The 13,747-nt window shown below is 38.5% G+C and overlaps 1 non-coding gene across 1 annotated transcript; it reads right to left on the bottom strand.

Moving 5' to 3' along the window:
- Window positions 1–9,893: 9,893 nt before the first annotated feature.
- Window positions 9,894–10,000, bottom strand: LOC141636792 (small nucleolar RNA R71). Its single transcript, XR_012541377.1, has one exon. It is a non-coding gene; the product is annotated as a small nucleolar RNA R71 (small nucleolar RNA).
- Window positions 10,001–13,747: the final 3,747 nt, after the last annotated feature.

Here is a 13,747-nt window from a genome sequence, read left to right as displayed (position 1 = left end):
GTAAGGCTTATTAAGCCATGGAGCATGTTTTGTGAGATGAGATGAGTGATATGATTGTGTGTTGAGTAATGTAAAAGTAAGTGAATGTGGGCAAGGGATGATGTGAGTCTAAAGAACGTGAGAATGAAAAGATTGAAAGGAAGGACGTGGATAGTGGCAACTTGCGATGTTTTAAGAATTATGGAGAGAAATGGTTAGGAATCGTGTAGGTTAAGAATATATGTAGTGAAAGGTCGTTTTAGAGGGATTGAGAAGAGTGGTATATAGAGAACTTAATGAAGACCTGTCGCGATGGATTTGCAGATAATGAGTGACTTTGAGAATTTGTATTATCAAGAGGTGAAACTATTGTGTGATAAGTGTTAGTGATAGCATGATAAGAGAAAATCCATGGTAAGAAAGAGTGAGATGGTACTGATATGAAATAATGGGATTTGAGTTTTGGAGCAATGAGAAGGTAACCGGAGCACTAAAGAGTTAGATAGAAGTAATAAGGAGTTGAATTATTAATAGGTATTGTTGAGTGTAAGGAGAAAAGAAGGATAAAAAGTAAGCTGAGAAAAGTGTTGACCAGAGTTATGTGATATATATAGAAGTAATGAATCGTCGAGATGTGTGATATTATCATGAGGATTTGAGTTAACGGTTATGTAAGGGTTCCAGGACGATATGTTAATCATGAGTTTCGATGGATTAAGGAAAGTAAAAAGCTTGGTGAAGAATTTGCACGATAGGAGATCTTGGTGGTGAGTTGGGTGACGATACAATTAAGGATAGTATTGGGAAGAAGGTTGAGGTAAATTTTGTTGGTGGATTTGATGTTGTTATTTGGAATGCTAACCGAAGATAGGAAATGAACTGTTATATTTAGAGGTGAGTGGAAGATATTTGTTGTACGAGCAGTGGTGGTATTGTGGTGTTGTCACTAGTGGTTAAGGGTGATGATATATAAGAAAGATAACAATTTTAAAGAGGTTGATCTTGTATAGGCCGGATTGATATGTACGGTTGTGAGGAAGTATAAGACGTGGTCTTAGGAGGCGGCTGCTATCAGTTGAGTATTAGCTGTATGGTTGTATTTGGCAGGGGGTGATGGTTATTCGAATGGGAGAGTATGTTACGAGGGGCATACGAGTTAAGCTCGGGCGAGAGGTAACCTTTATCAAGTGGTAACTTACGTGATCAGGATTGACTAGTTGGATGTGATTATGGGTCTATGATGTGTATAAATGTTTGTGTGAGGTTCTGACCTCACGAGAAGTGGTATGGTGTGATAGTTATAAAGTTGTTATTTGAATGTTCTATAATGCATGTTGGGTACGGTAATCTAATGGAATGATGTTCAAAAGTGATAGTTTGGGTGATCTGGCATGGCTAGTTATACTGGTATGTGTATTCATGATATATGTTTACTCGGTGAAAAGGTATGGATGATATTCATGAGGTTCTTGTCTGTTTATTCCGTATAATATATTGTGTTGTTATCTAGTAAAGCAGTTTTGAGTAAGTTTTCTTGTCCGGAAAGTTATACTTAGTCAGTGCTTATGGGAATTGTATGTGGTTGTGATGTCTATCGATGTGGTTGTTGTGCCTCGGGTGGTGATCCGGGCACGGTACTTCGTGTTGTGATGCAGGTATTTTTGTGCTGCGGTGCGGCTGTTGGTGGCGGTGTTGCGATGCCGACACTGGTTGTGGTGGAGTAGGCAGGATGATTATGATTCGAGTTTCGAAAGTACACACCAGTTATACATATATTGTTGTTTTGTTGCTGCTGTTTCATGTGAGTTTCAGTTTAGACAGATAAATTGTTGTTTTGTTCATTGATGTTTCTTACCAGTTCAGCTTGGGCGTGAGGGTAGAGTATGATATGGAAGAGAGTTGTGTATGTTTCTATTGCCTGCATAGTATAGCGGTATTCTGTTGATGGGAGATAGTTGTGAGAGGTTGTTACAGTAATTTTGATCTTGTTTTAAGATGAGGCTTTGGTAAACATAGTAATGGCAAGTGAATGGTGGAACATGTGTTGTACTGATCTGAAAGCTGCAAGTGGTTCAGAATCTTTTATTGGGATAGTGAGTATAGGGTGTTGGAAATTAGTATCATGTTAAGTTATGGATGAGTTTTGCGGTAATGAAAGAAAAGAACTTGAGGACCTAGTGTGAGTGTGTGTAATAATTGTGGATCGTGAGTTCTGAGTATGGAGATAGGTGCATGTATAGAGGAGTATGTCGTTTTGGCGGTAATAGGGAACAGTTGAAGTTTTGGTTAAGCTAAAGATTTTATGGTATAGGTTAGGTTGTGTGTCGAAGGAATTGAGGTATGAGAACTGTTTAAGTAAGAGAGCCTTGAAAATAGGAATGGTTATAGGTGTTGAGGTCATAGGCGGTTATCTTTGACATGTCATGGTGGTGAGGATAATGAGAAGATATAACTAAGGATCTAGTATTAGTGAGTTACGAGGACGTAACATTTATCTTAAGGGAGTAGGATGCGATAAAAGAGAGTTTGATGGTTATGCATGTTGTAGTATAATTGGAAGTAGAGTGTTGGCGTAGCATAAAGGATGGATCTTTGTTGTGATTGATTTTATAAAAGGTCATAGCCGTGCTTGTAGTAGTTCGATGTTTAGGAATAGGAGAATATTTTGATAGTGTTGATAGTTGGATGATGATGTTTATGAGTTCGATGGAGTTGACAGTTGGATGGTGATGTTATGAGTGTGAGTAAACTTCGAGGACGAAGTTCCTTTTAAGGGTGGTAGAATGTAACATTCCGTTTGATGTTATGAGTGTCTTGATATCGCATTTTCTAGTGGATAATATGTTACGGAGCTAGCATCGTTTGTGGATAGTAGTTGGTAGTGTTTGGAGTTGGTGTCGAGAGAGACTATGATGTAGTTAATACGATATCGTGAGCCGTGTTGTGGAGGTAGGCATAGTTGGTGGAGTTGGTGTTAAGAGTTCATGTTTTATAGGTTGGGGTTTTGTTTTGAGTTTGTAGTTGCGTTGTTGTGTCTTAATCGAGTTAGTATGTTTGTTTTTATGTATGGGTTGAACATCGGGGACGAAATTCCTTTTAAAGAGGGAAGACTGTAATACTACGGTTTTCTATGTCTTTGCGTACTCTATCGAGTGGGGGCTTACTCTATCGAGTAAGTAATTTGTTTTACAAAACAGTGTTCTGTCCGATGGGTACTCGATCAAGTAAGTGTGGCACTCGATCGAGTAAGGGCAACTCGATCGAGTAAGTTACTTACTCGATTGAGTAAGTTACTTTTGCGGGTTGTTTTGATTGGGTTTTGTTAGTAACGCGCGATTGATATATTAAGCTTTCCGTCACTTTCTTCAACAGTTGTATATTATATAAAAACCTTTCAAGAGATAAAAGAAGTTACGTTGTCTAAATTCGTCGTGTTGCCGTCAAATCCCAAAGGCTAAGATTGTCGGATCGTCACGTTCTTTACGCCGTTGAGTTCGTCGTGTCGAGGGTAAGATCCTTGTATAGTTTTGATGTTGTTTCGTCAATTTTGGTTAAACCCTAATTGGGTGAATTTAGGGGTTTTGGGTGTTTGATTGGCTTAGTAGTAATTGCATGATTGTATATGTGTTTTTAGGAGGAGATTTCATAGAAGAGCATTTTGATTAGCTGCTTGTGACGGTCTTGTGATGGCTTATTTCAGGTAGGGTTTCCCTACTCAGTATTGGCTACATAAGTTGTTGGTGATTGTTGTTGTGATTGTTGAATAATTATAATGTTGGATTGGTTTTGGTGTTATTGATAGTATTTTGTTGATTGATTATGTAACTGCCTGTGCTCTTCGGGGCGCGTCCCTGGCTAAGTTGATTCACTTGCTGGAGTGGCTTCACGCCCTTGATTCGCCCTCTGTGGAACCCGCCACAGAGGGGATGTGCACATTAATGAACTTGGGTTTATCGCTCGATGGAGATGAGCGGGGATTTGGTGGGTACGGCTGCGGTCCCCCACTGGCGGCATGGAGTACTTGTTGCGGTGGGTACTCTGGCAGGGCTACATACTTTAGTGTGTAGTCAGTTGTGTGGAGATTGGAGATGGAGAGTGGAGAATTGTTTGAGCTGTTTGTGATATTGTTCCTTTATGGGTTTTGTTTTGTGTAATCAGTACTGAACCCGTTTAAATGTTTTAAAAACTGTGGTGATCCATTCGGGGGTGGTGAGCAGTTATTGAGCAGGTATGGTTGATGCACATGGGATATATGGGTTGAGTCATCACGAGCTATTTTAGAAGTCTTCCGCTGTGTTGGACGTTGTTCTTTAGCTAGTTGGTTTAACATTTGAGAACCTTTGTATTTTCTTTTATCAGTTTCGGTTTTGGTTGTATCGCTTTAAACTTTATTACTATTAAAGTACGTTTCGTTATTGTCTATTTGATTATCATTGCCTCGGGTAACCGAGAAGGTGGAGTTCTCATACCTTAAGTGGTCCTGGTAAGACACTTGGAGTATGGGGGTGTCACATGTACTACTTAAGGATTCAATCATATTGTTGAGGTAATTGATCATTTATGTTATAGAGTGTAATCGTCTAATTTAAGTGTATACGCATGAAGTGTGAAACCGGTTATGTGGGAATCTGACCCTATGAGTGGTAGTATAGATGTTGTATAGTTGCCTCCCAATGGTCAGGTAGAGTGTCTATGGTATACATCGTGATCGTTTTGTAGTGTCCATTTGGGTGATGATGTTGTTGTTATTACTTGAGAGTAATTAGTGGTTAGGGTCGTGTCCATGAGATAGTATAAGTATTATGGCTATCGATGTGACTATTGTGGTTGTTGATGACGGTATGGTGATACCGTCGTTGGGTATGAGGAGTAAACAGAACGGTTGCGAAAAGAACTATGAAATAACATGTTTGTGTCGGTAGTATATCACGGATGTTTTATCTTAGTTGTGTAATGATGATGGCCATAGGGCCAAGAGTTATGCTTAAATTCGGTTACTTAAGGGTATGTTAGTCACCTTCGGAGTCTATTAGCATTTATGTGACGAAATATATAGTTTGGAACCGAGTGAAAATGAAAACATTCTGCCCTTGGTGACACTCGACCGAGTGCACCATGCACTCGATCGATTGGTTGCCTACTCGACCGAGTGGCCTCCTACACTCGACCGAGTGGACTGCTTTGACCCTTGTTTTATTGATATTTGACCAAATATTGAATATGTACCCTTATTTCGCGGTTTATATTAGTTGACTTTTGTTGGATGACCATGATTGACCTCAGATGGGCGATATTTTGTGAATTGTTTACGTTTGATTACATGATGTGGGATTTTGCAAGTAAATGGAAAATCATTGATTCGACATGAGTTGGTTGATGACAGAATTGATATGATAACCTTGTTAATGTGTGTTAATCGACGTGAGTTCATTTCATTGCGTAAAAGTAAGATGAAAAATGCAAGTTATGTGTTGCATAGTGATCGGTTGCATAATTGTGATTATGGTCTTCCGTATAAGCGAAAGTGTTGATGATGGATGAGAACGGATATGGGAACACATGTGTAATCATGTGGTGGATTTGATGCGGTATATGTGTGGCATGATGTCCAAAAATGGGAATGTTGAATATTGTTGAGTCACATAACGAGTAATTTTTGCATTAATTGATTGTTTTATAGAGTCCGCATATTCGTGATTGATGTGTATACATGTTAATGTATCAGATTTAACGTGATATAGATAGGTAATAATAATCGAGTTATACCCATGATAGATACGTATACATATAGCCAACATGAATTGGGAGTCGTTTGTAGGATTATAGATTGGAACCGTGGGTTTGACCTGACACTTGACCTTTGGGAGGCTTGTAAATGGGGGATTATATCCATAGATTTATAACTATATGAGGTTTGATTAAAAAATTACAATAAGTAATAGAGAGTGTTAAACTTGGAACTTAGTCATTTATGGAATTTTGTAATGACCGTATGAGAGCACACTATGAGGTTTGATAGTTGAACTTCGGGACGAAGTTCTCTTTTAGGGGGAGTGAATGTAATAATTTGGAAATTAAAGAAAGAGTGTTAGGAATCGATGTTGGATTAGTGTGGGAATCGATGTGGGATTAGTGGATTAGTAGCGTTGGTACTATAGAACTTGATAGATAGTACTAAAGGTGTTGCGGTAGTAAGAGTCACTTGTGAGGTTGACCTTGTCATTTGAGTGGATGCTACGAGTTTATGGGACGTCTTTCAGATAGTGTTACCTTGGCTTTGTGAAAGGAGAGTAAGGACCGAGATTGTGATGGGATATAGAGTATAAAGTTAGTAATACCTTGTTAGAGTCATGTGTGAATTTCGGGGACGAAGTTCTTTTTAAGGAGGAAATATTATAATACCTCGTAGTTTCTAAGGCGTTCACTTGACCGAGTAGACCAAGTGGACCGAGTATAACCTATATTAGACTTAGTGGAGTTGTGACAATGCCCGTCTATAGAAGGGTCGTCTTAAAACTATCATAACTTGAGATATATACATGATATTTAGGTTATTCAAATTGAAGGTGATAGCTTGTTCTCTTATGATTGTAACGGTAGGTCACACGCCCAAAATGACCAAGAAACGAGTGGGATATGACTTTTTTACGAAAATTGGTCATTGATGCGAAATTCGTCGCACTCGATCGAGTGAGGTTCACTCGACCGAGTGGACTCGGCACTCGATCGAGTGAGTGACACTCGACCGAGTGAGTGACACTCAACCGAGTTGACTCGCCACTCGACCGAGTGGCGCTGAATCAGAACATGGGATAAGTAAATCTATCCCCTTATCCTCATTCATTCTATCTTCTTCCTTATCTCTCCAAACTCTCTCCCTTCTCTCTAAAACCCTCACAAACACCATATTAGGGGATTCAAGCTTGCTCTAGGATATTTTTCACCTTATTCATCATCCTTTCCACCTTGTAAGTAAAGATCTAACCTTTCTTATCTTGTAGTAAACCCTAACTTTTAGGGGTTTTGATTTAGGTAATTAGTTAGTAATTAGTATGTCTAATATGGGTAATTAGTGGGTAATAATAAGAGGTTTTGTATTGTGTTATAATGTAGGATGGTTTGTGATAGTTATGAGACGGATCTTGCTTATTAATTGGATTGCTTGTGAAGAATGCTAAAAGGTAGGTTTATCCTACTCGGTTTCAATATTTTGTGTGCATATTTGTGTGTCTTGAATCATCATTTTTATATATGAGTCGATTGGGATAACATGTTGGTATTTGAGAAAGTTTTATCCATGATATGTTGGGATAGAGTTCATGATGAGTCATGTAATTGGTGTTGTGTTGCATTTTCCATGTATAGTCATTGTTGTGTTGTATTGGGGATCATTGGTGGTGTTACTTGGTTATTGAGGAGATGTAAGACGATTGGGAGACCGTCTTACGCTTGAGTCGCCTCATGGAGCTTCCAACACCAAGAGGGATGTGCACATTAATGGCTTGAGTTACGGAGGGACTCGTGTGGTTGAGACATGAGTCTGGCAGGGGAACCGGTTGTCTTCTGGACCCGGTACGTCTGGGCATGTCCCGGTACCTATTTGTGGTTGTTGGTATGTCTGGGCGTGTCCCGGTACCAGCGTGGTTGTCGGCATGTCTGGGCGTGTCCCGGTACCGTGGTGGTAGTGGGTACGTCTGGGCGTGTCCCGATACCGAAGTGGTTGTTGTTCGATAGCGTCTCACTCATGTTTTAGTCATGTTGCATACTCACACACTTTTGAGTTTAGTCACACTGTATTTATTTATTGAAACTGAAGTTTGTCAGTCTGTGTAATTGTCACCTATTTCCGTGGTGGCCTGTATCGATCCATATGATATTTCCGATCATATGGGGAGCAGGTTAAGTACAGGTTTGCTTGTTGACGTGATCGGGATTCGGGTCGCGCTACGGATTTTGGAGTCGAGTACATAGTCACTAGGTACATGACATAGTCATAGACGAGTTGTATTTCATTTATTCATTAGTTTATGATTGTAATAACTAAACTTGTTATTTATTTAATGAAGTTTCTTAATTGTAATTCCGAATTCAATGCCTCGGGAAACCGAGATGGTAACGTCTCCCAATTACCTTGGCCGGGTAAAAAGGGGGTGTTACATGAAGGAATACACGAAGCATGGCACGAGAATCCATAAGAATGAAGGAAGAGAAGTTAAGAAGATAACACGAAGAAAGGACCTGAAACAAGGGAAATCCTCGATCAAGTAGAAGTAGGCTCGATCGAGCAAGCATGTACTCAATCGAGTACTTCGAGGTTCGATCGAGGAATCATCAATTTTTATATTTTCCGCAATTTTGCTTAAGTCGGTTATGTTTTATTATAAATACCTAAATCGTACCCTAGTTTATTTTACGCTTTATTTTCACTTCAAAAATCCTAAAACTCTTAGTTTAGTTTAGTTTAGTTTAGTTTATTGTTCGGATCTTCTAAGCTTGTTCTTCATTATTACGGAACTTATTAATCTTTCCTGAGTTATTATTATTATTCAATCGTTATTCATCTTTTATTATTGTTCATCATGTTTCTTATTATTGTTATTATTGTTCTTCCCTTTAGTATGAGTAGTTAAATCTTTTATCTAGGGTGAAAGGGGATATAGGTTGTTAGAAAAAGGGTTGTTAATGAATTGATTGTTAAATTGCTTTTGATTGTTGTTTAATTATCGTCTTAAATCTAATTGATTAATTACTGATCAGAATTGATTAATTAGTCTTGCATAAACTAGGATTATCACCGACAGAGTTAAGACTAGTATAGGCCACGATAATTGAATTAGACCGACTTAATAATAACGATTGCATGTTAAGTTTAATCCTAAAAAGACATATTAGAATCGACCGATCATATGATTTTCAACAATATAAATTGCTCAATCAATGAATTAAACCTTACCCTTTGATGGCTACCTAGTGAACCCGATCACTAGACTCTTTAATATTATTGTTATTCATCTTTATTTCACTTGTTATTAGTTGTTAGAAATCAAACATTCAAAACCCCCAAAAATTGTTACTTTAAGACAGACTTAAATATTAACAAACAAGAATAATTACCTCGCCTCCCTGTGGATTCGACCCTTCTTACCGCTAGCTATTAGTTAGTAGTAATTTAGGTTTACTTTGATTAAGGTGATACGACTTTAGCCTTATCAAATTTGGCGCCGTTGCCGGGGTAGGCAACAACTTTTCTGTTTGTTTTTGTTTATTGTTGTCTTTTTTTCTAAGGGAGCATCAGTTCCTTGAGATAGTTTTATCTTTTCTTATTGTTTTTGTGTATGCCCAGGTCTAACAGGTAAGAGATTATACCTTTTGATCCCGAGCCAGAAAAGACTTTTCGGTACAGACGAAAATTTCAAAGAGAAGTAAGTCAGGTGGAAGACTTGAGTACACTTGACTACGAGCGGTATACTTTTGCATAAGATTCGCCCTTAGAAGAGGACACACTTATTTTTGCACTTGTGGTGTCTACAACATCAAAGATGCCGACATTGGCAAGTCATTCCGAGCCCACGGTTGATTCTATTCCTAAAGGCTTCAAGCTCCCTACCACTGATAAGGGGACTTTTGAGATCAAGCCTTCCTATATAAGCTTAGCAGATAAAAATATGTTTGGAGAAAAATCTGGAGAGGACCCTGCAAAGCACATGGAGAAATTTGTTACATATTGCTGTTCTATTCCTTTGACAGCTGGGGTGACTCAAGATCAAGTCAAACAGAATTTATTTCCTTTCTCTTTGAGAGATGATGCAGCTAAGTGGCTTCGTGACTTGGATATGGAGACCGACGCAATTACTAACTGGACTTCATTAGCTCTTGCATTCTACAAGAGGTATTTTCCACCACAGAAAACTAATGCTCTTAGAAGCCAGATTACAAGTTTTAAGCAGGGTCCCACATAAGAGTTTAATGAAGCTTGGGTTCGTTTCAAACGGCTACTTCGATCCGTCCCTCACCATGGTTTTCATATTTGGTTCCTTTGCAACCAGTTTTACAACGGGTTGTATGACGATCATAGAGCCTTGCTTTATTCAGCTGCCAATGGGAGATTCTAGGATAATACTAATGACGGTAATGCTTAGAAGTTGATTGATCAGATAGTTACTCACACAGCTGAGTATGGTAACCCCTGAGGTAGTAAGAGAGGAAGTAGTTCAGACAATGCTATTGCGGAGCAGCTGGAGGCCTTAATGGCTCAAATAGCCATATTGAAGAATATTCAGTTTTTGGGTAAGCAAGAAACGGTTTACATGGTTCAACAAGAAGTGTCCTGCGATAGATGTGGGATAGATGGCCACACTGCGGCCAAGTGTATGAGTACTATTGAACAAGTTCATGCCTTCTAATCTTTCAAGCAAGGTACTCCATATTCTAACTTCTTCCCTGAAAGGAGTCAGAATGCTTTTGCTCAAGCTCCGCAACAAGGTTCTTATATTATTCCTCAAAATCGTGGTAACCAACCACAAGGAAATTTTGTTCGGCAAAATCAAGGAGGTTTTCAACAAATTCAACCTCCTCCTCAAGCTCCAAGTAATGAGATGGCCGAGATGAAAGCTCTCTTGCAACAAAGTTTGTTGAATCAACAAAAGCAAACGGCTCAGATTTCCAAACTTATGGCTCATAACAAGATGTTGGATACTCAATTTGCTCAAATGGCGGCTCAAAATCCTTCAAAACAGTCCGGTCTTCCTTCTAGAGGTAAGCAAGCACATGAGCAAGTTAATGCTATTTATTTGAGGAGCGGTACTTCTTATCATGGTCCGGACATGCCCATTAATGATGAAGAAGTTCCCTATATGCATCCTAAGAGATTGGACAATCTCGAGTTGAGCGATGACGAGAAAGAAATTTGCAAAGATCAAGCACGGGAAAGGACGAAAAGCGAAAAAATGATGTACAGCATGGTTCCTCGATCGAGTAAACATGGGCTCGATCGAGGATCACCCGTACTCGATCGAGTTCACCCCGGGCTCGATCGAGGCACCCCACTAATAGTGATTTTTCTCGTGTTTCAGCTACGACATTGGACAAAAGTAGGTTCCTCGATCGAGTACCCTCTAGACTCGATCGAGTCACCCCTGAACTCGATCGAGCAACCACTAGACTCAATCGAGTCACTCTTGTAGCTGATGACGATGCTTCCAAAGTTATTTCTAATGTGAAATAAGCCGAGCCGATTAAAATTCAACTACCTTTTCCTCAAAGATTGTAGAAATCCAAACTTGAACAACAGTTTGGAAGGTTCATGGAAGTGGTAAAGAATCTTCAAGTGTCAGTGCCATTTACTGAATTGGTAACTCAAGTGCCAGCTTATGCTAAGTTTTTGAGATAAATTTTGTTAAAGAAGCGGTCTTTTGATGAAGTGGAGACTGTCGCGTTCACTCATGAATGCTACACCGCATTACAAGCCAATTCTCCACCTAAGCTTAAGGGTCCAGGGAGTTTTTCTATTCCTTGTAATATAGGCCCTTTAACTATTGACAATGCTTTATGTGATTTAAGAGCCAGCGTCAGTGTCATGACATATAAAATTTGCAATCAATTAAACATGAGTAAGCTTAAATGTACTAATATGACTTTGCAGATGGCTGATAGGTCTATTAAGCACCGTATGGGTATCTTAGAAGATGTGCCAGTTAGAATAGGGAAATTTTTCATTCCATTCGACTTTCTAGTGATAGATATAGCTGAAGATTCTCTTGTTCCTATTATTCTAGGCCGACCATTCTTGCATACAGCAGGGGCGGTTATAGATGTTAGGCATTGAAGTCTTACGTTCAATATTGGAGAAGATACTATCACTTTTGATCTTGAAAAAGCATCACGTCCTCTTGATTCAAAAGCTTATTGTCATATGATTAATGCTCTTGATCCTACTTTTGACAATTGTCTTGCATTATGTTTTGACAGGAATCCACCGGACGCCCCTGCTGTTATGTCATATCCATGGAGCAAGGAAGTAGATGAGATAAAGAAGTTGATATATGGAGATGAGCCTCCTTCTGAGCTAATTTATAACTGTGATGAGAATGTTGACATAGAAGCCGATTTGGATGCTTTGGAAGCTGAGATCTTCAAACGGGAGCAAGTCAAAGTTTTTGATGAAGCTCCTATGACGGATGAAGTGCCCTATCTCCTACCAAGTGATGATGACTTGAAGAACGATGAACATTGCTCATATTTTATATTAGACTTTGATTTTGATGAGCAATAACTTTATTTGTCATTTATTTTCTCTTGGACTATTTATTGGTGCTACTTATGTCTTTGTGTAACACATGCGCTACTTTTAGGTTTATTGTTACACGCTTTAAATTGTATTGATTGTGATTTGTGTGCGCACTGATTTTAAATGCAGATATTTGTTCGCCAAATGAGTACTCGATCGAGTGCTGGCAGGCTCAATCGAGTACCCACGTGTTTTGGGTTTCTTACGTAGCCATACGATGATAGGAATTGCGCGATTGATCTTTCTCCCCTATTTTTGCAGCTGGTTTCGGGGGAATTTTACGCTCTTACCCGACATTCTCTTCCCTTGTACCTTCTTTTATTGTATTATCTCTAATTATTTCCCATTCCTTTTGTTAGTTATGTCCTTTAGGTTGCGGGAGATGTTTATGTGATTGCTATGCTCTAGGCGTCACAATGAGGACACTGTGACATTTAGGTTTGGGGGAGGAGTTAATTTATGTTGTGTGTTTATTTCTGTAGTGTGCATTTATATCAAAAAAATCCATAAAAATTCAAAATTCAAAATACAAAAACATGTTTTTCCTTTGTTTTAGGTCAAGTCTTGGTTAATTAAATAACAATGGTGTTAAATTGCTTTGTTTTTGCATTTGAATCCTGTTTAGTTATCCATGTACATTGTTTTAACCCGTTATTTATGAAAACAAAGCTCATAATTCAAGTCTTAACCGTATTTACATGCCTCAGGCTAATTAGATTTGACACAATTATATTGGTAAACTACTTAAATTCTGAGGTCTATGAAGCTTCCTAGGCCACGAACATCAATAAACTGGCCTCATTGTCAATTAGGTTTGAGTGTGGTTTCTCCTTGTGGAATATGTAATATTAAACTGCATAAGTGTGACATTAATTTCTTGATACTTTTATTACTTTCATTTGACTAAGTACATGTGTATAGTGGTTCTTACCGTTCAAATAAGCCTTACATTACCTTTTGTGTAGCCAGTTTGAACCCTTGTAGCCGTTTCATATCCTACGTCTAATAGCTACAATCCAAGAATTTGCCTACCTTATCGGGACAATCGCAGTTGCTTGTTTATCATGTCTATTCTAATACTATGGTTGTGATTGGGACTATTATTGTTTATTGTGGGTGTAGTAGAATTATTTAGCAATTGTGTTGTATCTTTGTGTTGGAAAAAGAAGAAAAAAATATGAAGCAAAAGAAAAGAAAAAGAAAGAAAAAGAATCGAAAAAAAGAATTGAAAAGAAAAAGAAAAGAGAAATTGATTGCTTCATTTGGTTTTGTCAAGGATCAAAAGGATGGTCGTTAGAGTCTAATGCATATTTTGAGTGTACTTCATTCACTCTCATGTGTTGTAAAGTTGAGATTATTTCTCTAAGTTGAGTTCATTTATTATCATAGATTTGGTTTTGGTTTTTATTTAGCGCTGCGACTACCGTCTTAGCTCCACATATCCATAACGTGCTTTGGCACAAACCATTTCTATCCCTTTAA

Source organism: Silene latifolia, chromosome Y (genome assembly GCF_048544455.1).
Source record: "Silene latifolia isolate original U9 population chromosome Y, ASM4854445v1, whole genome shotgun sequence".
Taxonomy (NCBI): Eukaryota; Viridiplantae; Streptophyta; class Magnoliopsida; order Caryophyllales; family Caryophyllaceae; genus Silene; species Silene latifolia.
This window is presented reverse-complemented; position numbering and strand designations above follow the sequence as displayed.